The sequence below is a fragment of the Simochromis diagramma genome, unplaced genomic scaffold (assembly GCF_900408965.1).
Source record: "Simochromis diagramma unplaced genomic scaffold, fSimDia1.1 OVJJ01000413.1, whole genome shotgun sequence".
Classification (NCBI taxonomy): domain Eukaryota; kingdom Metazoa; phylum Chordata; class Actinopteri; order Cichliformes; family Cichlidae; genus Simochromis; species Simochromis diagramma.
The window spans coordinates 3,320,278-3,337,713 of NW_024386948.1; positions in this window are offsets into that span (position 1 = coordinate 3,320,278).

A 17,436-nucleotide genomic window follows, 5' to 3' on the forward strand; every position below is an offset into this window, starting at 1 on the left:
TAACGGAGCAGAGAGACGCAGACTAAGGAACAGGATACCAAGAAACACAGATGAACGCAGACGAGCCGACAACGAACACAGATCGACACCCACTAAATATACACACACACACACACACACACACACACACACACACACACACACACACACACACACACACACACACACACACACACAAGGTAATCGGGTAATCACACACAGGAGGGAAGAACAGCTGAACCCAATACATGATGAGCGGAGGAGACAAGCTGAACACAATGACAGACAGACAGAGACCTTCAGAACAAAACAGGAAAACTAGAACCCGAACCAGACACAAGGGGGGAGGACACAGAATAACTAGAACAGAGGAAAATAATCACAAAACACAAAACGCTGGGTCAACGACCCAGGACCATGACACGGTATGATACTCAGAACAATGGAACTCAGCGAAATGTCTGTTGTAGCCAATTCTAACCTACTGACAATTCCAAGACCATCAGTTCAAACAAGTAGTATGGGTAGATTGCACAATGTTGATGTAATGAAGGAGGACTACCTCCAATTCTTCAACTTCAAACCAATAGCTAGACGGTAGAAAACTGTACGCAGTTGGTTGTTCCAGCAGGACAATCATCCGAATCAGAAACATTAGGTTTCTGGAATGACCTTGCCAACGTCTCAAGATTAACCTTGTTGAAAATTTGTGGACTGCGCAATTTAAATGAACTTTTAAAAGAAGCAGAATTTCTGCCAAGAAGAGTAGTGAAATATTCAGCCAGAATTATGGCAAAACCTCGTTGATGGATAGAAAAAAACTCTGGTTGAGGTGCAGCCAGCAAAATATTTCTTGGGGTGTATGTGCATACAGTATTTGCATGTATATATCTGAAGCTGCATACATACTTTTGACCCTGTGTGTGTTAGAGCCAATCCAAAATAAATTCAGTCATGTAAATCCAAAATAAAAGAGTAATACTAGAGAACTGAGAAAGCTAGAAATACAAAACAGAAACCAGAACACTAGCAGTGATAAACCAAAATGAAATCACAAAAAACACAACAGTGGGTCTCAGACCCAGCCCCTGACAAAGTGTTAATTTAACTCAAATGTTTAAGCTGTTGCCAAAGCAAAGCGTGTGTAGATCATAGCTGAATTAAGTAAATCCAACATGGTGGGGGGGTTTTCAGTGCAGAATTGGGGATGTTTTTTTTTCTTTTCATTGCTAACAGGGAGAATAAAAATAATTTTTCAGGAGTCATGTAAAATCAGAAAAAGGGGAAATCCCCCTTCTTTCTTTGGAGACGTGCATCCTGTGTACAGCTAAAACCTGTGTGGCCCTGAATTTAAATCATTCAAACTGTCATTCACGAGACAAACAAAAAACCTCTGTTAGCACTTCATGTCATGAAGTCACATATGAGTGTGGGAAGTTTGTTGATTTTTATCTAGCAGTAGCACCATAACAATAATGTGGAGGCAGCAAGGGCATACCAGACCATTTGGAAAACTTTCAGAGGCGTAGATGAATTTGCATGTTTTTTCCTGGCAGGAAAACAAAACAAATGAAACACTATCACCTCTTTTTAAAATCTATGTAAACATAAACAGAGAGGAAAAAAACAACAGTTTGAAAATAAATGCTAGAGGTATCTGTATCTTAGTGGGGATAGGTTAATTGGTTAATCCAAATTGCCTCTAGGTGTGAATGTGCAAATGAATGTGAGTGCAAATGGTGTCTCTGTGTGTTGGCCCTGCGACAGACTGGCGACCTGTCCAGGGTGTACCCCGCCTCTCGCCCTATGACAGCTGGGATAGGCGCCAGCGCCCCCCGTGACCCTGTAAAGGATAAGCGGACGCGAATGGATGTATCCTAGAAGAAATTCAAAACTACAGAAGTCCAACAAAAAGTAAACTGACTGGTTCTTACTTAACACCTTTTTTACTTACATCGACTAACACAAAGTGCTCCCTCCTCCAGTCTCATTCATCAAATCACACACATTCATGTTACACTTTTGTCTATACATTAATGTGTTTGCAAATATTCACAATTTAAAGTTCAGTATCCTGCCCAAGGATGATTCTTATTTAATTTTTATTTCTACAAACATTTTAAATGCAAACTGTTGGACAACATTCAGACTGGGCATCAAATCCTCAAACATTCAAACATTTCTCAGTTAAACAATCAATGTTTTCATCTCTTTTCTTTTCTCCTTGTCATGCTTTGGCCATCACAATTAGTAGATCACAGTCAGCCAGGTTGGAGACCTATTTTGGACAGATCTCTTGTAGTCCCTAGATCTTTAAAGTTCCCAAACCAGAGCTTTGTCACTCAATGCCGTTGTGGTGAAGGAGGAGACAATACTGACTTCCGCTGGAGGCGCTGAGGACAAGATGCAGACACGAAACAAACTAGAAATACTGATAAACCTGAAAAAACTAAACTCATGGCTAAAAAACACAAATGCAAAGTAAAGAAACCACAACAAAATGCTGGGTCACAAACCCGGGACCATGACACTATGAAAGTCCCACTAATAGCATTCAGACAGACAGCAGTCTCAGCAGTCCTGAGAGTCATAAAATGTCGAGGTGCTGCGTCCTTTAACTCTGTCCTCCTGGACTACATCTGCTGCCAGTTTGCATATTTTCCTTCCTCTTCGTATGTTTACAACATCAACATCCCAATTGACCTGTCAAATGCAAATTACTCAGTGTTGTACTGTTGAACAAGAAATCATGGGTGATTTTCCACCGAAAACTCAAATGAACCTATTGCAAATTTGTATCTTTAAGAGGTCTGGGACACTATGACCACAAACTTAAACAGACAGTAAAAAATAAAGCGAAATGATCACTCACCATTCTACAAAAGTTTCCTCGGGGGTCACAGAATGGCAATGGAAAAATTATTGATATGCTATATGTCTTTTTTTTTTTCTCCTGTCCCGTTTGGTTCTTTTGCCATCAGAGTTATTGTCTAAAGGCAAAGAAAGATGCCCAACGGATTTACTTTACCAAATGGACCATCCCAGCCTTGCCGTATTGGTCTATTTGATTCACCTTTGCTTTTATTGTTTATTTTATTTTATTTTATTTTCACTTGCTAAACACGGGACAGACTTGACTGGGGAAAAGAAAAGAGAGAAAGAAAGAGGGAAAGAAAAACAGTGGGGAAGAGGAACAGTGATAAAGGGCAAAAACCCCCAAAACCAACAAAACAAACAGCCAAAAAATACATATATCAATCACCTGGATCACCTGTTGAGAAAGAAAAAAGAAAACAAGCAGAAGAAAAAGAGAGCAATAGAATAAACAACATCACGATCATATATGTGAATATAACAGTAAATACTAAATATTAAACATTATTGTGCAGCACGTAAGATCGACAGCGCACAGTGTGCTTTGAGGTAGCAGCCAAAAAGGGTGTAGTTTGTGTGTGTGAGCACCAGAGGTGGGTAGTAACGAGTTACATTTACTCCGTTACATTTACTTGAGTAAGTTTTTGAAAAAATGTACTTTTAAAGTACCTTTTTTGCACGATACTTTTTACTTTTACTTGAGTACATTTGTGAAGAAGAAACGGTACTTTTACTCCGCTACATTTGCAAAATTTGACTTGTTACTTTTTAAAAAAAGAATTAGTTTAACACATTAGATAACATGCCGTCAGTGGAGTTTCCGGTAACTTTTTTACCAATCAGATGTGGCCATGCAGTCACATGAGCAGTTTGAAACTGTGGCGGGCAGAGCGACCCAAGCGTTTCAAAGTAGCGGACACACGGAAAGAAGAAACATGAAAACATGGCAGAGTCTACGCTAGAGCTGAAGAGGATGAACAGCATTTTCCTCACATACAAAGAACGTTTCGCTTAAAAGCAGTACAAAAGAACAGCGATTTTTTTCAGTCACGTTATTCAGCTCCTGCTCAAACTGTACAATTGAATCTCAGGGGTTAGAAGTTCATAGGCCACGATGCAGGGTCTCACACTATATGGCCTGATGCTCTGATGCGACCTGAGTGCTCAAACTGTGCGTCCATAACATGAAGCTTATCATACAAAATCTGTCTCTCACTCACTCACACAGGCACACACACCACCACCGTCAACTTTGCTAAATTACCAATGAAAAACATTGACCAGGCAGCTGTGATTGAGCAGCAATGTCCATCCAACTCTTTTCATGGTTGTTGTAGTCGTGATAATTTTGTGAGGCCACATTGAAAAGCCTTGGATACGGAAGTGTAGAGCTGCCACCCAGGCAAAAGAAAAATAGAAAAGCGAAAAGTATATTGTTCTAACAATATACTTTTCACGTTAGTACAATATACCTTTCACGTTTGAACAATATAATATCACGTTATTACAATATACAGAATTATCACGTTCGTACAATATAAATATTATATAGGCTACATCGCAGCTCCAGTCACGCTTCCATCACCGTCTTTCTCGTCTTTTCCCAGAGTAACAGCCAAACAGGAGGATCTATTGGCTAGCACTGCTTAGCCTTGCAAGCATTCTTGTTTTAAACTTAATATGGAATTCATTGCAAACTGTTTGTGCGGGATATGAATGACAAGATTTTGTTTTTCAACAAGAGTTCAAAACATCTCCAGTGTGATCAAATCTTCTTGCCAAACATCCGCAGCTTGCAGTGTATACAGCACTATAATGACCAGACCTAATTCTTTTGAAAACCATACATCTTTCCACAGGTCTCCACTTCATCAGACATCACCTGGACACAGAGCTGGATGAGGCCCGCACAAACAGCAGCCTAACTATTGCATGATCTATTGCATGATCTATTGCATGGCGTTCCTCACATCAAGAAGCTGTTGATCAAAATCAATACAGCTCTTCCTGCATCTGGAGCTTGTGAAGGACTTCTCAGTCATGCAGGACTCCTGTTCACTGCTGAACAGTTACAGCTTCACAGCAAGAACCTTGAGAGCAAACTGCTGCTGAAGCTTAACCATCACCTCACTGAGTGAAGAAATGGCACATTTTTGCTAAATATGCAGAAATAGATGCACACCCATACAACTTATGGTAAACTGAGCTGCCTTGTATGAACATATGTTGAAGATGCCTCGTTCTGTTTTCTCTGAGGCTGCTGTGCCATTTGGAGCAAAAATGAATATAAAGTTTACAGCATATCTTGTCACTGGAAATTGTTTGCACTGTTTATATGTTTATATTATTTACTGTAGGTATTGGTGAAAAAAGCTTTATGTTGTGAAAACTGAAATCTGGGAATTAGAATTGTTGTGCCTTATTTTGTTGATCTTTTTACATATATTCCTTTTGAAAATGGTAAAATCTGTATATTTATTTATTTTTGTTTGTCTGATAACATTTATTTATAAAATAAATCTGACATTTCAAACAGTTACTCGCTACTTGAGTAGTCTTTTCGCCAAGTACATTTTTACTCTTACTCGAGTAACTTTTTTGAAGACTACTTTTTACTTTTACTTGAGTAATAATATTTTAAAGTAATGCTACTCTTACTTGAGTACAATTTTTGGATATTCGACCCACCTCTGGTGAGCACCCGTGTGTATACCTGTGAGCAGGAGCGCGCTTGTACTTAAAAGGTTCCTTCATGTAACGATCTGCTAGAGGGTGTGGGGAGCCACAGCCTCGTCCTCCAGGGCATGAAGCAGGTATGGAGGAGATCCAGGCTCCAGGCATCCAGAGGGGCAAGAGCACAAGAGACCAAGGAAGACCAACAGAGGGGCAGCCGTGCCACTATCCCAGAAAGAGCTGAGGAGAGCCCCAGATGAGGGGTCGCTCAGCAGCCGCGGAGCAGAAGCCAGGGGGGGTTGCAGTGACGTGCCTGTGAGCTCCGCCAGCATCCAGCTGTGCCAGAGCGACCGAGCCCCAGGCCGAGAGGCTGAGGGCACCCCACCCCCAAAGGGGCCCGAGTGAGCCCCAGGCTCCAGGCCCGGACAAGCAGCCACCAGGAGTGAGCCGGTGTGTACCTGGACGCCTATCCCTGGACACAAAGAACCACCAACGCACCGATGTCTGAGGGCATCTGCCACTGGCAGGGGGAGTGGTGGGGGGAGATAGGCCTCCATACCTTGGAGGGCCTGAGATGTCCCCAGAGAGGTGGCATCTGATACCCAACCTGACATATAGACACAGACATACAGGCACACACAGATACAAACATCCATTCCCACCCTCATGCTCTCATATGTACTTACTCCACACTCAACCAACGTGGAGACAGACATAAAGAGACGCTGTACACACGATCACACTCCCCAAGCGTACTCTAAGCCCCGGGTCTAGGTACCCTTGCCCCTGGAAGGGGAAACTGCACCCAGACCCAGGTAGTGTAACCCTTTTCCCTGGGGTGGAGAGAAGCAGACCGCCCCGACCCAGCAGCAGGGAGGCCCAACATTTAAGACCCCAGTCGGACGGCCAACTCCTCCTCCCGGCCCCCCCCGCCCCAACAGGCAACAGAGAATGGGGGAGTGTGAAGACTCCAAACCTCCCTCTGCCCGCTCATATGTAGTGTCGATGCATGTGAGTTCTAAGGTGCATTTAAAACCCAGGAGGGCATGGAGCTACCTGCCAGAGAGCAGCAGGTCAGTGCATAGCCCCTCCTGATAGCCCTCAATGTATACGTGTATTTAAAATTGAGAGGTGGGCAACGACGCCAGGGGTGAGGTTGTACAGAGGTGATGGTGTTCTGGATGCCGTGTAGCGTGCCCACCCCCAAGGTCCTATATGTATGTGTAATGAGAGTGTGAGTAATGTGAATGTCTAAGTTGTGGGATAAAATTGAGGCACAGGCAGCCAGAAGGGGACAGGGGGGGGGATGCCTCCTCTGCACCCTGGTGACACACCTTTACCCCAAGGTCCTGCGTGTGTGGGTGATTGTGGTGGAGCGGGAAGAGGGAGGCAGCTGAAGATGGGGAGGGAAGGAAGGGAGGGGCAAGCTCCCCCGCTGACCCCAGTAGGCACCCCCATACTCTGCAACCCACCAGGGCTAGGGGGCCCAGGCCCATCCGGACCAGGGCCCAGTTCAGCAGCGCCGCCTGGCCCCACAGAGCCCGGGACAGCCCACCCGACCCCACCACAGAGAAAACTGCACCCACCCCATCATCCACTCATCTTCCAGACTACACAAGACAATAGACAATCTTCCTCCACCTCTCCTATATCTCCCCCACCTGCAGAGTGAGTTCCTGGAGAGAGGAGACCTATATGTCATTATATTATAGGTTTAACACAGAAGGTAAAACATAAGAAGCCGCGTAGGTATAGAATGCCTTAGGACAGTGAAAACACCAAAACATAATAAAACAAAGCAGAACAAAACTGTGCTAACCACTATGCTACCATAGTTATTTGACTTTCTGTTATTAAATCTGAGAGTGGTATTACACTTGACAGAGAAAACAACAACAACATTTAAGCTCAGTTTTTAACAGAGGTGTGGACTCGAGTCACATGACTTGGACTCGAGTCAGACTCGAGTCATTAATTTTATGACTTTAGACTTGACTTGAAAAAATGTTCTAAGACTTGTGACTTGACTTGGACTTTTACACCAATGACTTGGGACTTGAATTGGACTTGAACCGGTTTACTTGAAAAGACTTGATATTTTACCCCAAATATAAAATTTAACATGCATATTATATAGAGATTGAAAATGTGACGTCATTCACGGGTAGAACCGCAAAGGATTCTGGGAACTCGTGGCAAGCGGTACTAGCGCACGCAGGCTTTCAATTAAAATCAGTTATACAGCGATAAAAAGAAACACAAAAATGTCAAGAAGCTGTTGTATTATTAACTGCAATAGCCGGTCGCATGACAGCCACGGGAAGCCGACGGGTAAAGAGATCGGTTGTTATCGGATTACGTCGTTGAAGAGAAATTGTTCGAGCCATGTTTCCGAAGTAACAAAGAGGCGACGGATGGCCTGGATTGCAGCCATTCAAAGACCAAATATAACGTCCCAGAACACTCCAGCTCACAGGTTAGTCTGCTCCAAGCATTTCCACAAAGGTCAGTCTGCTGTAGTAGTTAATGCGTCATTTTTCTTAACATAATTGGTGATATAGGTTACAAGCAAGTCTGGCGCTGAACAGAAATTGTCGCGCTATGCTCCTTTATTTATTGTGCATAAATAGTGAATTGTCCTGACACAATATTGCGTTTCGCTTCTGTTATTATGGTACATTGACAAAAACATATACTTTTATTCACAGGATAAAACAGTTGTTTTGTATCACTAATTGTCCAGTGCGATTACAGCATACAATAACAATATTATTGTCACTGCTACATTTCTGTGATGCTACCAGAAATTATTTCCACTGCTAATTAATTACCATTGAGCTCAAAGGTCCTATTAATAAACGGTTAACGAATGTGTATTTATGACGACGATTTCTGAGACTGGTAAACTTATGATACGTACGATGGTCTTTACTTTCTACACGGTGCATTTCAAGGTCCTGCACCCATCCGTCGGTAAACTGTACCTGGGCTTGTTGCAGTGACCGGAAGTTACTAAACTTCATGAGTGTATGCACTCACTCCAAGAACCGTATAATTATAAATATGCATATAAATATGCTAAGATGAGATAGCTGACTTCATCTAACTAGCAAATGTTTTCCAGGCTACGTTGGTGATGCAGTTTTTTTTAAATGATATTTTTTTAAAAAATCATTTATTTATGTATGATATTTTTGTCATGCGATTTTAAAGCCGGTCCTACAACCGCATCCAAGAATAACATGCAGCTTATCTCAGAACTGTCGGTGAAAATTATTCTTGGAGCTAGGTTTAATTGAGCTGCATTTTAAAGAGGTGCAATTTCACAATTTGTGTATATTTTCTAAGTTCACTATTTTGTCATGTGTTGAGAAAAACACAGATTTAAAAATTACATGGTCTAATATTTACATTTAGCATATAACTGCAAGATGTAACTACAGCCCAGCCCATGCAGCAGCATATGAATGACTAACCTCGTATTGTGGATGGATTATCTTAGTTGTTCTCCTGGCTGAAGTTTGGTCCTTTTACAGCATCCTGCCATGCGATTACATTTGTTCCTGACCACCGAGAACACTCACGTTAACTTGTATCGAGTGGAAAAAAAGTTAGCTTGTTTATATTATGCTAACATAGCTGTATCACTAGCGGTCACGTAGCACATCGTTATATACCAGCTAGCCCAACTTCAGTAACCCTACAAACGTCACTGCTGTTTAGTTTTCTGTCTTCATTTATGTTGGAAGTGATAACAGAGCTGTATGTTTGAATTTGTTTCCAAAACCCCGCAGTCAGGACATGCTATATTGTATTTAGATAGAAGCTAGCGAGCTAACTCCCTGCTAACTTCTAACTCCGTTAAATGTCATAAATTCCGTTTTCATGGATGCCTGGATGTTAAACTCAATTGTTACACCTGGTAGAGCAGAACACTGATCATTTTATTAAAGATGAAAGACTTTAGACAGTTTTTCAACTCTCAGTAATGCCATAGTGATCGTTTGATATATGGACCTGCAGCGCAGTTTAGGCCCAGACACGACTAGTGACGTCAGACTTAAAGACCGGATAGCATCAAACAGGTCACTGTGGGATTACTTACTTATAAATGAAGGTTACATTTTAAAAAAAAACAAATCAAAATATTTCTAGTAATCTCCCTTGGATGATGTGCTTGACCCATGTGTTGTCAGCAGTGTTGGGTAAGTTACTTTAAATTAGTAACTTAGTTACATTACTAGTTACTTCTATCAAAAGTAACTCAGTTACTTCAAGTTACTTGTTACTTTCAGAGTAACTAGTTACTAGGGAAAGTAACTTTGGTTTTACTCAGAATTCTCTTGTTAATGTGTTGCTTCCATAACTGGATACCAAGCAAGATTGCCAGTCTTCTGGCTTGCTTACTTGCCACAAGTGCACTGTGCCACCTACCAATAGAAAGGAAAAAATAATGTGCACATTTCCACGAGAAAAATCCCACGCCTGATTCTATCCTAGCCTGCTTTTTACATCCAACACAAAAACTGCAGTCGTGGTGCTTTCGATTGTACTCAGAACTCGGAAATTCTGCCTTCTGAATAGGAAGATGTAGGTAACACCAGACTGAAGATGAGCTGCATACAGAGCTGGACTGGGACAAAAAAATCGTCCCGGGCATTTTGACTAGAGACCGGCCCACCATTATAGGAAAAATCATAAAGCCTTTGAATGAAAATAAACGCTGTTGTGACAGTGATGTACACTGTTCTGATGGTATATATGTATCAATCTATCAATTGTTTGTTGTAAGACTCAGATAATTATTTTTTTAAAGGTGAGACATTTTAAATGAGAATAAGAAAGTATTTCTTTGTGCCCCCCTTTCCCTTTTAATGCCCTACATGGACCCCTGGCAACACTTTGCTAGACCCGCCCCTGCACAGTTACCAGCTGTCAGCTACTTAGAAAAGGATCCTGGTGTTATTTGTCTCTCAGAAACAGTTCATAACTTCTCTTTAACTCATTCATGTTAACTAAAAGGTAAACCTGTTTCTCCATCACAGCTCTGATGATTTAGTAAGGACATCTCCTGGTTTCATCTTCATGTTTCCCTCTCATCACATAACCAAACCGATATCATGACCAGCAGCTTTTACAGCTGTGGCTCCAGCAAACATCAGCTGATACTAGAAATTAATATTAAATAAATTCTAACAACAGCTGATCAAGCTTAAACGTGCTGCTGTTGTTTACCCCAACATCCGCTGGTTTTCTCTTTCTGGCGCAAAGTGGGCGATAAACAAACAAGAGAGAAAAGCCGATCAGCTGATCATTGATCAGTTTCATGGTTGAAGTAGAAACAGGAGAGGGAGGGGGAGAGGAGGAGAGAAGAAGAGGCAGCTGTGCAGCGTAAACACAGAATAACTCCAGCTTTGTGTCTTTTTTATTGTAGCTGAAGTCCGGGACAAACTGTTCCTTTTCACCTCAATACGAAACGCGTAATATTTTCTCTGAATACGAGACGATTCCGTTTTTTACGGGACGGTTGGCAACTGTAATAATTAACCTTATGAACAAAATAAAGTTCAACATCAGTAACATAGCACCCACCCAGCTGTATAGAAACTCCATCATGCTAGCTAGTACGCAGTACGAAAAAGTCAGCATAACGAAAATAAACTCCTCCTAAACTTAGTTCATATCTGACCCAGATGGACTGCAGGTCATAACTTCTTACCTGAAGTTCAGTTCACCTGACACTCTCGGACCAGCGGCCTCTTCGGGTCTCTCCTCTTGCCTTCCTTTTCCTTCATCCACCTGCTGGCCTCCACCACTTGCTAATGTTATTGAATCTGTGGAAGCTCCGCGATAGCCACCACACGAAGTAACGAATAACGAGCCTATCTAAATCCCAGTAATGAGTAACGCGTTACTGGTTTTGGCATAATAACTAGTTACCGTGCTCGTTACCACAATAATAACGTAGTTACTGTAACGCGTTACTTAATAATGCGTTAGTCCCAACACTGGTTGTCAGTTACTTCTGTGTCTTTATGATTTCATTAAAAATATATCTTTGAGAGAAAGCAAAATAAAACTGTGACTTCAAATCTGAATCTAAACATTTAGTTTGCAATTTAAAAAAAAATCCACGGTAGCAGCTCCAAGCTCCTCATTTTAACATAAAATAAATCTTCATGCATCATTAATTTATTTTTTTATTTGCTTTTAAAGTTTTCCCTCGTTCTTTTGATAAACTGTGGATGTTGCCAATGTGTGACTTTTATAGTTTGGATGTGATCTTATATCATCTATGTGTCATGGTCCGCAGGGCAGACCTTGTGTGAGAGAGTGAGGTGGACCCAGGTGCAGACACAGATGAGGAGACGGAACAGAATCTCAAACGAAACACGAGGCTTTATTGTGGCAGATACAATGACATGACAAAAATAGCTGGGACGGAGGCTAAACTTAACTAGAACCTAAACTGGAGAACAGTATGACTTAACTATGGAAACTAGGGAGAGTATGGCTATGAGCACTATGAACAAGATTCAGTGCAGGTGCATAAAAGAACTATGAGCAAACCTTGACTTGAAATAAACACTAAGAACATGACATGCAATGAATCACCGCAGACGCAGACTTTACTAGGGAGGGACAGCAACCATGGAACACAGAAACAGAAACCAAAAGATTAGGAAAGATAAACAATGACATAATCAAAGTTCAATAATGATTAGGGATGGGTGTCGTTTAGGTTTTATCCGATACCGGTGCCAAACCGGTACTTTTGAAACGGTGCCGATGCTTAAACGGTGCTCAAACTGGTGCTTAAAGAATGGAGAACACAAAATTGGTCCAAAAACCTCTCATGTTCAGCTGTTTTTTTGTACAAAGATAACAATGTTAGCCTTTTCTGCAGCTATAGGGGATTTATGGCATCACTCTTGGCTGGAAGCAGTGCTTAAACAATGGAAAAAACATAAACTTTGTCCAAAACCTCTCATGTTTAACTGTTTTCCACTTTTTCTTTGGTCATTTTAGCCTTTTTGGCCAGGGTGAAGGGAGTATCTGCCATCAAACAAGAAGACAGCCGCATGTTTCTCGGCTTTTAAAAAAAACGCTATGCGTCGCCAGGTGTTTCATCGGATTTGAGGTGTTACCTCCTTTGACAGTATCACAGTATCAGCTTAAAGCACTTGTTGCAGGCTGCTGAGTTTGCATCTTTTGCTGTGAAGTACAGCCAGACTTTTGACCGCTTTGCCTTGGTCATTTTTAATCTGTAGCTCTGCTCTAAAAGAACGTACGTACCTGGCCCCGCCTACTATCCTCGGAAACATAAAATGATTGGCTAGAATCTAAAGTGTATCACAGCTCAGGAAAAAAAAGCACCGAAATAAAGCACCGAAATGTGCGCTGCTTTTCGGTCTGGTTACTACCGTTTATGTCAGAACCGGTGCCATCATGGCACCGGATACCGGTACCCATCCCTAATAATGATACAAAAACTCAAAACACTAGGTCACCGACCCAGGACCATAACACTATGAAAGTCCCGCCAACAGCATTCAGACGGACAGCAGTCTCAGTGGTCCTGAGAGTCATAAAATGTGGAGGTGCTGAATCCTTTAACTCTGTCCTCCTCCTCTTCCTTTCATGGTCTGCTTCTTTTGTGTTTGGTGTGTATTTATTTTGTCTTTCTGATTCTGCTATTGTCACACAAACTTGCAACATTGTTACATTTCAATAGGATTGATTCAGTAGAAACCGAGTTTGCTGGCTCTGTAATAAAATGAAACCTATTTCCTGTGGGAGGCATTGGGTGAAGGTGTTGGGATCCTGCATTTAAAAAAAAGGTAGTTGGTAACAGGCTTCTGGCTCTATTGTAGCAATAAATGACAGCTTTTGTTTTTCCCTATTTTCCCAATGATCTTAACTCCAGAAATAATATTAATTATATTAATCATTTCACTGTGGAAATGGGGCAGGTTTATACCTACTGATCCCATTCAGTTGCCAGCAGGTGTGACCTATTTGTCTTTAGACAGCAATAGCTCCCATGAGCTGTTTCACTTTGGTTGAGACCAGGGACATCATTTAGTTTTACTTTGGCTCATAAGGTATAAATGGCTTGCACCTTGCAGTGAACCCAGTGTATTTATTTTCATTCAGTATTCTCTTTACAGAGAGTGCAGAATTATTAGGCAAGTTGTATTTTTGAGGAATAATTTTATTATTGAACAACAACCATGTTCTCAATTAACCCAAAAAAAACTCATTAATATCAAAGCTGAATGTTTTTGGAAGTAGTTTTTAGTTTGTTTTTAGTTTTAGCTATTTTAGGGGGATATCTGTGTGTGCAGGTGACTATTACTGTGCATAATTATTAGGCAACTTAACAAAAACCAAATATATACCCATTTCAATTATTTATTTTTACCAGTGAAACCAATATAACATCTCCACATTCACAAATATACATTTCTGACATTCAAAAACAAAACAAAAACAAATCAGCGACCAATATAGCCACCTTTCTTTGCAAGGACACTCAAAAGCCTGCCATCCATGGATTCTGTCACTGTTTTGATCTGTTCACCATCAACATTGCATGCAGCAGCAACCACAGCCTCCCAGACACTGTTCAGAGAGGTGTACTGTTTTCCCTCCTTGTAAATCTCACATTTGATGATGGACCACAGGTTCTCAATGGGGTTCAGATCAGGTGAACAAGGTGGCCATGTCATTAGTTTTTCTTCTTTTATACCCTTTCTTGCCAGCCACGCTGTGGAGTACTTGGACGCGTGTGATGGAGCATTGTCCTGCATGAAAATCATGTTTTTCTTGAAGGATGCAGACTTCTTCCTGTACAACTTCTTGAAGAAGGGGTCTTCCAGAAACTGGCAGTAGGACTGGGAGTTGAGCTTGACTCCATCCTCAACCCGAAAAGGCCCCACAAGCTCATCTTTGATGATACCAGCCCAAACCAGTACTCCACCTCCACCTTGCTGGCGTCTGAGTCGGACTGGAGCTCTCTGCCCTTTACCAATCCAGCCACGGGCCCATCCATCTGGCCCATCAAGACTCACTCACATTTCATCAGTCCATAAAACCTTAGAAAAACCAGTCTTGAGATATTTCTTGGCCCAGTCTTGACGTTTCAGCTTGTGTGTCTTGTTCAGTGGTGGTCGTCTTTCGGCCTTTCTTACCTTGGCCATGTCTCTGAGTATTGCACACCTTGTGCTTTTGGGCACTCCAGTGATGTTGCAGCTCTGAAATATGGCCAAACTGGTGGCAAGTGGCATCTTGGCAGCTGCACGCTTGACTTTTCTCAGTTCATGGGCAGTTATTTTGCGCCTTGTTTTTCCACACGCTTCTTGCGACCCTGTTGACTATTTTGAATGAAACGCTTGATTGTTCGATGATCACGCTTCAGAAGCTTTGCAATTTTGAGACTGCTGCATCCCTCTGCAAGATATCTCACTATTTTTGACTTTTCTGAGCCTGTCAAGTCCTTCTTTTGACCCATTTTGCCAAAGGAAAGGACGTTGCCTAATAATTATGCACACCTGATATAGGGTGTTGATGTCATTAGACCACACCCCTTCTCATTACAGAGATGCACATCACCTAATATGCTTAATTGGTAGTAGGCTTTCGAGCCTATACAGCTTGGAGTAAGACAACATGCATGAAGAGGATGATGTGGACAAAATACTCATTTGCCTAATAATTCTGCACTCCCTGTATAGTAGACTTGAATATCGATACGCCTTCCTCCTGGAGAGTGCTGTTTGCTTGGTTGGCTGTTGTGAAGGGGTTTCTGTTTAACATGGAAATAATTCTGCGATCAACCACCACTGTTGTCTTCTGTGGACATCCAGGTTTTTTCGTGTTGCTGAGTTCACCAGTGCTTTCTTTCTTTCTTGGGATGCACCAGACTGTAGATTTTGCCACTCCTAATATGGTAGCAAATTCTCAGATGGGATTTTTCTGTTGCCACAGCTTGAAGCTTAAACTTTAAGCGCACATTAAGGGCCTGTGAGACTGATTCAGTAACTAACCCATGTCTTTGTGCTACATGCAACTCTGCCATTCAAAGACACTTTGTATATAGTTTGTATATTATGTAATATTCAATCAAATTTGCATTTCAAATTTAGTCTTTTTCAAAGAAGAGGTTTTTATTCAGTGTTTTCATTTTTAAAAAAAAAGTCTTATTTCATGGATTTACTACTAATAAGGAGAACACATGAGCTTTAAAGCTTGGACAAGTTTGAAACCTTTTGCCCTCCACAATGGAAAATGACTAAATTAAAATGGGTATCACTTTATCCAAATCTTAATTTTATAAATCCTGCACTAATCTTTGCAGTCTCCAGTATTACTGAAATGCTCATTTTACGTTTTCTCTGGATGACACCAGCATCCTGATCATGTCCACAGCTGTGTGATCCAAATCCCCTGTGCTGACACTCAGTTAGAGAACTTTCATTTCCTGAACAGGTCACATTATCAAGCCAAATATGTCCAGTTCCTGCACCAAAATGAGCTGATTGTGGAACTTCCAGTGCAGACCCACAGTTTAACTGTCTGCAAACCACCTCAGCATCATTTATGTCCCAGCCATCATCACAGATTGTTCCCCAGATGTTATTGTGATAAATTTCAGCTGTGCATGAGCATCACGTCGATCCAGACCCAGTTTATCGGATGTTGGGCTCACCTTAAATCAAACCATAAAGACCCTGTTAGGATTGGGGCATGCTGGTGTGTTTCACTTTTAGCTTTCAGATGGATATGTGGATGAATCCTGTGGAACTGCCCATTAGTAATGTGGCATTTTCTCAGGCTTACTATGCACACCTGCACTCTATTATCAAGACTGTGTATTTAGGGATTAGCAGTGTTGTGTTTCTCTTCCAGACTCCCCTATTAATTATGGTGGTAAATCAGCTCCCTAGTTTATAGCTTATATTTCTTGATGCCTTGTTTTGTAAAACTTCTGTCTTATTTGAGTGGTTTGACTGGTATACCCATCACCCAGTTTAATACGCATACCATGGATCCATGGTTTCATGTTGTTTACTCCAAATTCTGACCCTACAATCTGAGCATGTTAATGTTTCCTCAATCAGAGCCCCCACTATAACAAGGTTGACTGAGGGTTGTGGGACATGAAAAAAATAACAAAAAAATCTTCTGGAGGTTTTATAATATATCGGTAAAAATACAGTCTTTACATTATTCTCACCGGTAGAATGAGTATGGAAATTTTTGCCCTGGCCTCTGTCATGGTACATTTTAGTGTACATTTTTTTGTTGCATAGTGTTCCAAGTGCTTGGAGTTGCCAAGTGCTCAGTGCTAAATAAATAAAACTAAATCCAACTGAATTGAACTGCAGTGAGCTGACTCTTCCAGCCTTATGTCAGACTCATTAACTAGAATAGAATAGAATAGAATAGAATACCTTTATTGTCACTATACAGTTGTACAATGAGATAGAGAGCATCTCCTACTCAGTGTAAACATGCTGGGGGGGTACAGTTCTGCAGCGCTATATACATATGGACAGTATTAACATAGGGAAAAGGATATATATATATATATATATATATATATATATATATATATATATATACTAGGGATGCAACGATATTCGTATCGATATTGAACCGTTCGATACAGTGCTTTCGGTTCGGTACGCATATGTATGAACAATACAACATTTGTAATTTATTTTATCAATTTTCCTTCTGACGATGCTGTCTGTGTTGAGCGCTCAGTGAATCTGTGTTCGACTACTCCGCCTAGGCTGCACTGTCGAGCGCAGATCCACTGAGCGCTCAATACAGACAGCATAGTCAGAAGGAAGAGCGCAGGGCAAGCTAGCGAGACAGAAGTTAAGCTCTACTTGCAACAGG